General features: G+C 51.0%; 1 long non-coding RNA gene across 1 annotated transcript; it reads left to right on the top strand.

Moving 5' to 3' along the window:
* The first annotated feature begins 154 nt into the window (after nucleotides 1-154).
* LOC117795774 lies at nucleotides 155-6,124 on the top strand. Its single transcript, XR_004619915.1, has 4 exons — nucleotides 155-506; nucleotides 677-715; nucleotides 4,088-4,129; nucleotides 5,183-6,124. It is a non-coding gene; the product is annotated as an uncharacterized LOC117795774 (long non-coding RNA).
* Nucleotides 6,125-12,133: the final 6,009 nt, after the last annotated feature.

Here is a 12,133-nt window from a genome sequence, read left to right as displayed (position 1 = left end):
CGCTGAGCCTCCGTTTCCTCATCTGGCAAAATGTGCGGAATACTTGGGACCACCCACAAAATCAATGCCCAAGACACATTTTCTTCCTTCTTTTCCACCCACAATCATCAAGATCTCTCCTTACCAGGCTTCACCAGGGGACACCCCCCCCCCACCAAATGTCCCTGTGTCACTACCTAGGGACCTAACAGGCCCAGAGACTTCTCCCACTGGGGTCCAAGCAAGAGCTGCCCACCCAGAAGCACAGGGCACAGGCTGCTGGAATCACCCCAGAGGGAGGTTTGGTGTTGCCCAGGGACTGTGGATTCTGTGTGTGTGTGAACCTTTGGAGCCAGCTTCTCGCACAGTATCTCCACCTACGGCCTGCAGTGTGTTCCCAGCTCCCAGGACCCGCACACGCTAGGTGCTTGCTACCTTTTTTGTCATCAAATGGATGAAAGCGGAAAAGAAAAGCGATAACGGCGAGCATCCACTGAACACAACTGCAGCACCAAGGCCTCACCAGGGTAAGAATACCAACATGTCCTGATTTGCCCAGGACCAGCGTGGAAAGTCACCCTTCCTAGCTTTGAAACTGAAAGTCACCCTTCCAGGGAACCCCCTCAGTCCCAGGCAAACCAGGATGGTTAGTCATCCTAGATCCCGACTGACTTACTTCATCTTCTTAACCTATCAGGTTGGCACTAGGATGGACCCACCCAGCAGGAAACCAGAGGTAAAGACTGTCCTACAGCTACTACTGGAAAACCCATGAACTGTGAAAGGGTGGGCGGTGGTGTTTATAACCCAGTAGTAGTGCTTAGATCCTTGAGTCTGACAGACCAGGATTCAAATTCTTGGAATTTGTCCAATTCTTGGACCGCTTACTGAAGCAGCTCTGAGACATCGTTTCTTCTTCCTAAAACAGAAACAATAAGGTTGCTGCAGGAGTAAATTAAATGGGCCTAGTGCATGCGCTGAGCGCGGTACATGGCTCACCATTAGTGCCCAGTAAATGATGGCTATTAAGATTAGGGGCACACACCACAAGCACATGAGACAGCAAGGGCGTGGGAGAGGAAGGAAGAAAGAGCTAAGGATATCCAGAGGAGGAAGTGCCGTAATGCCTTTGAACTTTAGTAGCCCTCACTCTTCCTGGAGACTGGCTCAAGCAGAAAATCTGGCAGTGTTAGTTTTCTTTCTTCTCACTTTCCTTTTTTTTTTTTTAAGGGTTTTATGTATTTATTTGACAGAAAGAACAAGCAGGGGGAGCAGCAGGCAGGAGAGGGAGAAGCATGCTCCCCGCTGAGCAGGGAGCCCAATGTGGGGCTCATGGGGCTCGATCCCAGGACCCTGGGAGCATGATCTGAGCCAAAGGCAGACACTTAACCAGGAGGTTCTTGTCTCCTTCACTTCACTGTCCCCACAGCAGCCCCAGTGAGCTTTAAATGTAGCTACATGATCCTGGGCCAGTGGTTTAACCTCTCTGGGCTTGTTTCCACATCTGGATTGCATGTGAGGATTAAAAAAGAGGTCATAACATTTAAAGGGCTTGATGAGCACCTGGCATTTAGGAAAGGCTCAAAAAATGTCCGCTACAGTCATCAGCATCCTTTGCCAGCATCTAGTGGCTCTCCCACCACCCTCAGAATAAACTCCTGCCTCCTTGCCCAGACTTCCAGGCACGCTACACGCATACATATCTCGTCACCCACCCTCTGTCACCCTCCTTTATTCTGCTCCGGCCACACTGGCCTTTGTACTTGCTGTCCCTCTGCTTGGAATGCTTTTCCACCTGATCTTCCGCTAGCTCCTTGCCACGTTTGTCTCAGCTCCAATGGCACTTCCTCAGCGAGGACGTCCCTGCCTACCTAGCAGTTGCTCTCAATCCCATCAGCCCGGTTTATTTGCTTTATAGATCTTGTGACTATTTAATACTGGTTTACCCGAGCATTGGTTGATGGAGACATGGTCTGTCTCCACAAGAGCTGGGATCTGGTTCCCCACTTTTCCGCATACCTCGAACAGTGCCTGAGCGGAGGAGGTCCTGGCTATTTGCTGAGTGACTAAACTGACTTGGAGCCCTCAGATGTGTCTTGGGGGGCGGGTGATTACCTACAACCCCTGGATTCTTTGGCAACTCCTGCGTCTCCTTTGTCTCAGTCCAACTGACTCTAAACACAGCCCTGGGCTGGGGGACAAGATGTACTCACTGGCCTTGATTCCAGGGACTTGGCCTGTCAGCCCGACCTTCTCCATCACATGGGTTTCCCCTTTCTCCCAGAGCTTGTGCCCCCAAACCTCACACTTCAGTGATACTGGCAGGTGGGCAGCCCAGGAGGGTCGTTGGCAACCTTCCCGAGTCCTCAACACTTGACTTGAGGGATGAAGAGATCAGAAGCCCCAAGTCCCTTTCCACTTTCACTCCTGGCTTTGAAGAGGGAAGGAGGGACTTCCCAGCACTCAAAGGGACAGGAAAGAAATGCTTTTCTAGCCTCTACTATGCACCCGGCACAGCAATATTGTTAAACCGCGAGGAGAGCAAAGCATAAATTAAGCGCTTTGGAATCAGACAGACCTGGTTCAAATCCTGCTTCTGTCATTTTCTAGAGCAGAGGTCAGAGAGCTGTTCCTGTAAAAGGTCAAATAAGATAGTACATATTTTAGGGTTTGCTGGCTCTGTGGTCTCTGTCACAGCTGTTCAAATTCTACCATTGCAGCTATAAACAAGACTTAAACGAACAGAGCGCTCGCTGGATTCAGCCCATGGGCTGTAGTTTGCCAACCCCTGTTCTAGAGTAAATTAAAAAGTAAATCTCTTTAAGAGCCACAGTTTCTACGTCTGTAAGGTGGGGATGATCTCGTATCTGCCTACTTCTCTGGGTGGGAGATTTTAAATAAAGTATATAGAGTGCTGGGGCACCTGGGTGGCTCAGTCGGTTAAGCGGCTGACTCTTGATTTTGACTCAGGTCATGATCTCAGGGTCTTGGGATTGAGGCCCACGTCTGGCTCTGCGCTTAGTGGGGAATCTACTTCAGGATTCTCTCTCTCTCTCCCTCTGCCCCTCGCCCACTCACTCTCTCTAAAATAAATAAATAAGTCTTTTTTTTGTTTTGTTTTTAAAGTATATGGGACACCTGGATGGCTCAGAGAGTTAAGCATCTGACTTCGACTCAGGTCATGATCTCAGGGTCCTGGGATCAAGCCCCTCCTCAGGCTCCCCGCTGGGCCAGGAGGTTTGCTTGTCCCTCTGCCCCTCCCTGGCTCATGCGTGCCCGCTCTCTCTCTCTCTCAAATTAAAAATTAAAAAAATCTTTAAGGGGCGCCTGGGTGGCACAGCGGTTAAGCGTCTGCCTTCGGCTCAGGGCGTGATCCCGGCGTTGTGGGATCGAGCCCCACATCAGGCTCTTCCGCTATGAGCCTGCTTCTTCCTCTCCCACTCCCCCTGCTTGTGTTCCCTCTCTCGCTGGCTGTCTCTACCTCTGTCAAATAAATAAATAAAATCTTAAAAAAAAAAAAAGAAACTTTAAAAAAAAAATAAAAAAATCTTTAAGAAAAAGTATATAAAGTGCTGAACCTAGTACTTGGCCCACTAAAGGGCTCAACAAATGTCTCTGGTTATTAGTATTAACCAGTTGTTCAACAAACAAAAAGTGCTTTCTAGATACTAACTCACTTAAAACTCATACCGTCCTCTAAGACAGGTATCATAAACCCATTTTATGGATGAGGAAGTAGAGACCCGAAGAGGTTAAGGAACTTGCTCAAGGGGCGCCTGGGTGGCACAGCGGTTAAGCATCTGCCTTCGGCTCAGGGCGTGATCCCGGCGTTGTGGGATCGAGCCCCACATCAGGCTCCTCCGCTATGAGCCTGCTTCTTCCTCTCCCACTCCCCCTGCTTGTGTTCCCTCTCTCGCTGGCTGTCTCTATCTCTGTCAAATAAATAAATAAAATCTTTAAAAAAAAAAAAAAAGGAACTTGCTCAAGTCAGTCTGGCTCCGGAGCCCTTGCTCTTAACCACGCCATTCAATTATGTCTCTTTTTAAATGACCCCGTTTAATCCTCGCAGCAGTGCCTTGAGATAGCTGTCGTTGCCCCTGTTTTGCAGACTGGCAGACTGAGGTAGAGCGGGAGGAAGTAACTGGTGCAAGTAAGTAAACACAGCCTCCACTGACCACAGGACACCAAGTTGGATTTCTGCCCAAGATGTCAACATGCGTAGCCTGGCTTCCCCCTCCCTCACCCCATCTCCAGCTGTGTTTTCTTTGGATCCTTGTATGGCTTGGCGAAGCTGCATCAGCCCACCTCTCCTCCTGACCCCCCAGGCGCATCCAAGCTGCCCCTCAGGAAGTGAACCCTCTCCCTCTCCCTGCAGTGTATGGAGGGGCCTGTGCTGGTCCCCGTGGGTGTGCCTGGGAACGTGTGACAGGGGGAGTAGTTGGAATGAGGGAAGAGGTATGTGTGGGGGGCAGATGTCAGACCAGGAGACTCTGATCACATCTCCCCAACCAGGCAGAATGACCACACATGGCAGGGGCCAGACCTTTACCAAATGGAGATAAGAGAAACACAGGACAGGGGCTTCCTGAGTTCAACCAGGACAGAGCGGCTGACTGCCTTTCTGTGGCTTCTCAAACTTGTACACTTGGCTTTTTTGTTTCTCCTTTTCTTTCCCGTTCTCTCCTTGAAGACCAGCTCCTTTTTCTGTGGATGGAGCCGGCCACCTGGCCCCCGAAGGATCTTCCAGGTTTCAAAATCAAGGACTCCAGTGCTTCTCATGGGGTGTTGCTCCCCGGCTCCCAGGTCCTGTGCACCCCTGTCCCTGGTACATCTCCACCAACTTGGCCTCGAGCAGCCTACTTGTCCTCTGACTTCTCTCCTCTTCTTCGCGTTCACTCCCCCTCCCAGCTTCCAGGCCTCTTGCAGCCTCTAGCTGACTCTGACTCATGGGGGCCTCTTTCGTGATGGTTCTCTAAACCTCCCGTCCCTGCTTTCCTTAGTGCTCAGCTTGGGGTTCCCAGCTGCTCACTGCTTTGAGGAAGGGGTGGAAGATGTGTTCAGTGCTGCCTAGATGTCTGGAGTTCATAAGCCAAAAATAGAAATTTCCACGTAACTGAAGGGAGGGGGCGGCGAGCGGCAGTGACTTTTCCCTCTGATGATGAGGATGGGTCACCGTCTTCAGGCTATGCTCGTCTCTTTGCAGGCCTTTCCAAAGAGTGCGAGAAGCACCCCAACATTGCAGCATCCTGACTTTTTCCGAGATGCTCTGCTGCCGCAGTCTCTGAGGGCCCAACCTTCCCTCAGCCGGGAGCCAAGAGGACATCAACAGCCCTCCGGCCTCCCTCTCCGCTGCCACCCAGCTTGCGCCATATTTCAGCACGATCCCCACTCTGGTACCAAATTCTGCTGCTCTCCCAGGCTTCTCATCTCAGATCACGGGCCCATGCTCACCCAGATGCTCGAAGCTCACCCAGAAGCAGGGGAGTTATCCTTGCATCTCGTACTTCCTGAAAGCTCATGCCAGGAGATCCTGCTGTCCCGAACTCCAGAAGGTGCTTCCCCCCCGCCCCCCACGCACACTTCTCCATTTGCACCAACGCTAGTCCGGGCTATTCTTTTACCTGGACAACTAGTCTCGTGTCCCTGCCTCTAGCCATCTTGCACCATTACAGTGATGTTGAAAAAGTACAAACAGTAGTATTTTACTACCCTGTTCGAAACCCTTGTTCACTCCCTATCACACACAAAATAAGACCTGGACTCTGGCCACGAGCCCGGAAGGACTCCAGGCCACCTAGCTCCTGCCTGCCTTCCACTCCAACTATCTTCCACCACCGCCGGACCACCAACTCACTCAGCCTCAAGCTTGCCATTGATCCTTCCCTCCACCGGATGCACCTTTGCAGACAGGCTTTGCGTGGTTAGCTTCCTTCATTCACTCGTGTCTCTCGAGGACCCCTCCCCAACACCTCCTGTCACTCTGCTTCATTCTCTATTGGCTGTTTCTTCCAGCAAACTGTGAGCCCCATGGTGGCAGGAGCCTGACACTCATGGCTGTGTCCCCAGGGCCCAGCACAGGGTCCGGTACATAGAGCGTGGGTCGTTATTACCATCTACTGACCCTTCAAAAGGAGGAGATCTTATCACGGACTGAGCAGTGCCGGCCTAATCTCCCCCTGAGCCTCTAAACTCCCTATGCTTCCTGCTGGCACCCCCCTTCTCCTTCCATCTTTCTGGGGTTATCTGGAGCTGGTCTGCAGCCAGGAATGCCATACTTTACTAATCTCTTCAGAGGCCTGAACAATCCCTAAAGTCACGGGGGGGTGGGGGTGCTCCCTCAGGATCTCAGCTGGCTGTGCAGATATCAGGGCTCCCTGATCCAAGCCACTCCCAGGCCCTTTCACCTCACCTTCCAACAGGCCGGGCTGCTCTGGGACTTCATGTGCCTTCTTGGGAGGCAAGCGCCTCTGTTTCCTGGTGTGGGAGAGGCTGCTAGTCAGCCTGAGGTCCCTCTCACTGCCCCAGAGGCCGGAACTTCAGGCCTAAAGTGAGATCACTGGTTCTCAACCCTTCTGCACACTAGTAGCTTTTTAAATAGGGAGGGTTTTGCTTTTGCTTTGTTATGTTTTGAATACTTATGGCTGGCCCCAAACCCTGAGACTCTGATTTTTTTTTTTTTAAGTAGGCTCCATACCCAGCATGGAGCCCAACATGGGGCTTGAACTCACAACCCTGAGATCAAGACCTGAGCTGAGATCAAGAGTCGGACACTTAACCGACTGAGCCACCCAGGTGCCCCTCTGATGATTTTTTTTTTAAAAGATTTTTTTTTTATTTATTTATTTATCTGACAGAGATAGAGACAGTCAGCGAGAGAAGGAACACAAACAGGGGGAGTGGGAGAGGAAGAAGCAGGCTCATAGCAGAGGAGCCTGATGTGGGGCTCGATCCCACAACGCTGGGATCACGCCCTGAGCCGAAGGCAGACGCTTAACCGCTGTGCCACCCAGGCGCCCCTGATGATTTTTTTTTTAAGTCATCTCTGTGCCCAGCGTGGGGTTCAAGTCATGACCCTGACATCCAGAGTCACACACTCTACAGACTGAGCCAGCCGGGCACCCCGCAAAACTCTGATTTAATTGGTTTGGGCTGAAGCCCAGGCATCAGTGGGTGTTTTTTAAAAAGTTCCTCAATAGGATATAGATAGAAATTCAATAGAAAAAGATTGATAGTAACAAGCATTGGCAAGCACGTGGAGAAATGAGACCCTTCACGCGCTGCTGGTAGGGACGTAACATAGCACAGTGCTTTGTCAGTTTCTTATAAAGTTAAATACACATTTACTACATACACAGGGATTCCACGTCTAGGCGTCCACTCTGCAGATAGGAAAACAAATGTTCACACAAACACTTGCAAGCAGATGTTCATGGCAGCACCATTCCTAACAGCCAAAAGGTGGAAACAACGCAAACGTCTAGGAGCTGGTAAACAGACCCACAGAACGTGGCAGATCTGTGCGTGGAGGACTCTTCGGCGGGGGAAGAGGCTGAACCACTGATCGGTGCCACAACATAGCTGAGTCTCAAAACCACGGCGCAAAGTGAAGGGGCCGAGGTCGAGACTGCGTACTGTATGATTCCGTTTATGTGAAAGGTCCAGAAAAGGCAACTCTATAGAGAAAGAAAGCAGAGTAGTGGTTACCCGGGTCTGGGGCGTGGGAAGACAGGGTGAGGGCAAACAGTCACGAGAGCTCTTTTTTGGGGTGACGGAACTGTTCTAAAACTGAGTTGTGATGGCTGCACGGCTGTGTACATTTACCCAAATCATTGAATTGTACATTTGAAACAGGTGACTCTGGCAGCAGATTAAAAATGATACCCCAAGTTTTTCCCGCCAGGGTTGAGATCTCTGGGTTAGAAGCCAAGCGTCCTAGGAACCCCTCAGCTGGGACCCAGGCTCAGTTGGCGTGCTCCCCCTCCCCCCTCTCTAGGTCAAAGCTTCCTCTGATCTCAGATGTTCACGAAGCTGCCAGCTGTCACCCTGGCTTCTTGTTTGGAGAAGTCTGGCCTTCATTTTGCAGAATCAGCTCATAGGAGTGTAAACATCCCGGTTTGTGGCCACTCTGCCCAAAGTAGTAAGAACAAGCATCAGAAAGAATGGGGGGGGAGGATGAAGGCGCCCCCCACCCCTATCCTGAGATGACCCAGACACCACCTGGAGATGCCGGGTGTTCACCCAGAACAGGGACTGAATTTGGGGTCCAGGACCCTGGCTTGACCTGCACCTTCCCCGTTGCCTGGCAGTGCTCAGGCTGCCGAGCGCCCCCAACACGCCCTTGCCACCCCTCTAGGCCTCGGCACGGGCTGTATCCTTGCCCACCTGGAAAGTCCTATCCTTCCGGCCAGAGTCAGCTCATTGCCATCTCTTCTGAAGCCTTCTCTTTTGCAGGGCCACCGTCCTAGTCAGCCCAGCAGAACCCTTATCTCCCTGTAGCAAAGGGTTTATTTATGTGTCTGCCTCCCCGCCTCCTCTGTGAGCAGGCCGAGGACAAGGAGTCTGTCTGATTTATCTCTGGTTCTCAAGGTTCTGGGGCAGGCCCCACCACATACTGGGCCCAGCCGAAGGAAGAAAAGGAGGGGAGTGGGACACCACATCAGACACTTAAAGGACCAGGAAGACCAGAGGAAATGCCCCACTCCCCTCGTCTATTCTTGGCCTAAATGGCTTCTCTCATCTGGCCCCAGAATGGCCAGAGAGCCACTCCCAGGGGAAACCACAGTTTGGGGTGGAAGACTTTCTTCTGCAGCTTCCCTGGGGCCAGGCCCACTGGCCTTGGAAACTGCCTTAGTGTTATTTAAACTGTGGAAAAGAGGCTACGGGCAGCTCTGGCCGGACCTGGGTGGGGGCAGCCTGGATCAGGATCACGCTGGAGCCTCCCTTCCCGACCACCAGGACCTCAGGGGTTGAGATGTGAGGTTCCCTCTCAGCAGCTTCCTGCTACAGTGGCAAAGAACAGGGGGTGAAGGTATGTGGCAGCCGGAGCCTGTATGTTTATGTTTCTGCTTTCATATGGAGACTGGGCTTTGTCCTGAGTTGAGGCTGAGGTCCTCAGAGGCTCTGCCAGCAGGCTTCCAGCCAGGAATGGAGGAGCTCTGCTTATCTCAACCATCTCTCCCAACTCGTGAGGTTTCTTACTTTGGAAAAGTTGATGGAGTGCTTGAAAGCCCCAGGATCTTTGCTTGACCTGCCCATCCCTATCTTGGGAGTCGAGGACTCCGGGCTGCTGGCAGGGACTCGGCCACGGCCTGCGCCTCATGCTTTTCTTGGCATCTCAAAGGGCGCTGCCTTGGTGTGCCCACCACAGAAACCAGAGCCTGGAATAGAAAGAGGGATACCTGGAAAAAGTCACCCAGGCTGCCACCCAGTGTGGTCTGTCCATGGTCAACAAATATTTACAGAGGGTTAGGCACAGCACTGGGTATGGGGGCCACAGATGTGAACAAGCCCCAGCCCCACCCTTAAGCAGTCCACTGAGCACAGAAGAGGGGGCCTGACCTAGCCTGGGTGAAGGTAAGTTCAGGGAAGGCTGCCTGGTGGAGGTGACATCTAAAGTAAGCCTTGAAGAGGGCACCGGACGGCTCAGTCAGTTAAGCATCCGACTCTTGGTTTTGGCTCTGGTCATGATCTCAGGGTTGTGAGACCGAGCCCCACATCAGGCTCTGCGCTCAGCAGGGAGTCTGCTTGAGATTCTCTCTTCTTCTCCTTCTGCCCCTACCCCCTATCCCCCAACTCTCAAATAAAAAATAAATAAAATTTTAAAGTAAGACTTGAAGGCTGAATGAGTCCAATTGGGGAGGAAGAGTGAGAGCAAATGGCATATGCAAGGCCCAAGGTCAAAGAGAACCTGGTATCTTTGGGGAAATGACACGTAGTTCAAGACGGCTCGGGCCTGATGAAGGAGAGGCGGTTTGAAGGTCTGGATCATGAGTAACATGAATGTATGTAAAGTGCTTGGCACAGCCCATGCTAAATGCTCTGCATGGTAGCTCTCATTATAATTATGACCTTGTAAACCAACTAAAGGGTTTGGGACTTCACCCTGCAGTCATTGGGGAGATATTCACGGATTTTTAAGCTCAGGGCAACTTGATCAGATTTGCCATACATATGACCAGATTTAAAAAAATCTCTGTGACTTCAGGGGGATTATGGACTAGGACAGAAGCAAGGCTGGAGGACAGGAAGAGCAGTTTGGAGACTGGACTTGCTATTCACTTGTTCATTCAAATATTTACATAATCAATGGACTAACTCATTGTTTATTTAAACATGATTATTTTGTTATTATTATTATCCATAATAATTCAGGAAGGAGGTTAATAATAGTAATAATTCAGGAGGGGCTTCAAATATCTCCCAACAGTGGAATCGATAAATACGCATTGGAAGACCAAATACAGCAATGAAAATGAACTATAGCTACATGCAACAACATAAATGGGGTTTTTAAAATGTTTTTTTATTATATTATGTTAGTCACCATGCAGTACACATAAATGGGTTTTGCAAGTGCAAGGCTGAGCCAAAGAAGGCCGGTACAGCATAGGACAGTATAACTCCGTTTGTATACAGTTCAAGGAACAGGCCAAATGAAACAATGTAACTACAGTGTTTAGGGATACATGCTTGAGTAGTAAAACTATACAAGCCAAGAACTGATGCTCACAAACTTAGTGGTGATTACGCTGTGCTTGAGGTTACTTTGACCTGAGTGATGTTCACCTGGGTCTGCGCTCTGTGACGGATCACAGAGGCTCACATTTCCATTTTGAGCACTTTTCTGGATGTGTGCTCTTTTTAACAGGAAGGAGGTTTTAAAAATAATGGGGCTTGCTCTACGGTAGTAGGAAAGGGGATGGGGAGAAGAGGCTGGTTTTGACTGTATGTAGAAAATAAGGAGAGGGGGATGTGAGGAGTGCATTGGGAGGAACCAGTCTGGGGGGGGCAGACGAAGGCGAAAAGCAGTGTTTAACACTGTGAGTCCGAAGTGGAGCTGTCCGGGACCCGCTGTGTGGGTTCAGCCAAGTCACTTCCCTAAAGTCCAGACTCCCATCCCCACAAGAGAGGGAAGCAGTGTGGTTTCCTGGTGTCAGCTTTGGATTTTGATGCTGGGAACCCTGATCTCAAGACCCCAGTTCTAATACTTCGTACAATTACTTGACCCCTGACCCTTCCCCGCAGCCTCGGGTTACCCGTGGGTCAACTTGAGATAATCATTTCTCCTCTCAGAGTTCTTGGAGAGGATTACATGGTAAAATAGGAAGAGGCACTCGGGATGGGAGCCTCTGAGCAACAACTGAAAAGATACTTTGAAAGCATAAGAGAGGAACAGACCGCAGTGACTATATGGTGTTCACACTCCAGTGTCAATAAGAACTAGACAGGGAGCTCGCAAAACTGGGCATTCTGTAAGTCTGGAGTGACCATATAATTTATTGTCCAAACCAGGGCACTTTTGAGAAAGGAGGCAATATTACTAATTATGCCAGGACAGCAGACATAATCAAGACTGTCCCAGGGAGAGCAGAACATGTTGGTCCCTCGTGTAGGTGTGAGGTGGGGACCAGGCACCTGATCTCCTATTAAGCTTCCCGAGTGAACAGAATGCTCTGTGAGGGCAGGACTGGCTTCACCTACCTCATTGGGCAGGTGTATTTTTGGAGGGCTCGAAACTCCGCGGAGCGATCCTCATGACCCTGCGAGGCGGTACTAGCTAACGTTTACTAAATGCCAGGTACCACATGTGCTGAGTACTTCACAGGCGTCAGCCCAGTTAATTCTCACCAAACCTTTAGGAGGCAGGCGGACTTAGCTTCCATTAGAGGAAACTAAAGCTTAAAGAGGTGGAACAACTCCCTCAAGGCCACACACCTGGGATGGAGGAGCAGGGTTCGAAACCGAGCCGGACTGATGAATACCCTAGTTCGTACGACTGCCTCCGGCTTTGTTGACACTCCCCCAAGCCCAGCCGGCTACACGGGGCCAGGCACCACGGACGGCGGAGGCTGCTGCCCAGCTCGGGTACCTGCAGCCTCTGGCTCCGCTCGGGAAGCGCCAGGCCAACAGCAGGTGGCAACCTTGCGTTCCTCTC

Source organism: Ailuropoda melanoleuca, chromosome 13 (assembly GCF_002007445.2).
Source record: "Ailuropoda melanoleuca isolate Jingjing chromosome 13, ASM200744v2, whole genome shotgun sequence".
Taxonomy (NCBI): Eukaryota; Metazoa; Chordata; class Mammalia; order Carnivora; family Ursidae; genus Ailuropoda; species Ailuropoda melanoleuca.
This window is presented reverse-complemented; position numbering and strand designations above follow the sequence as displayed.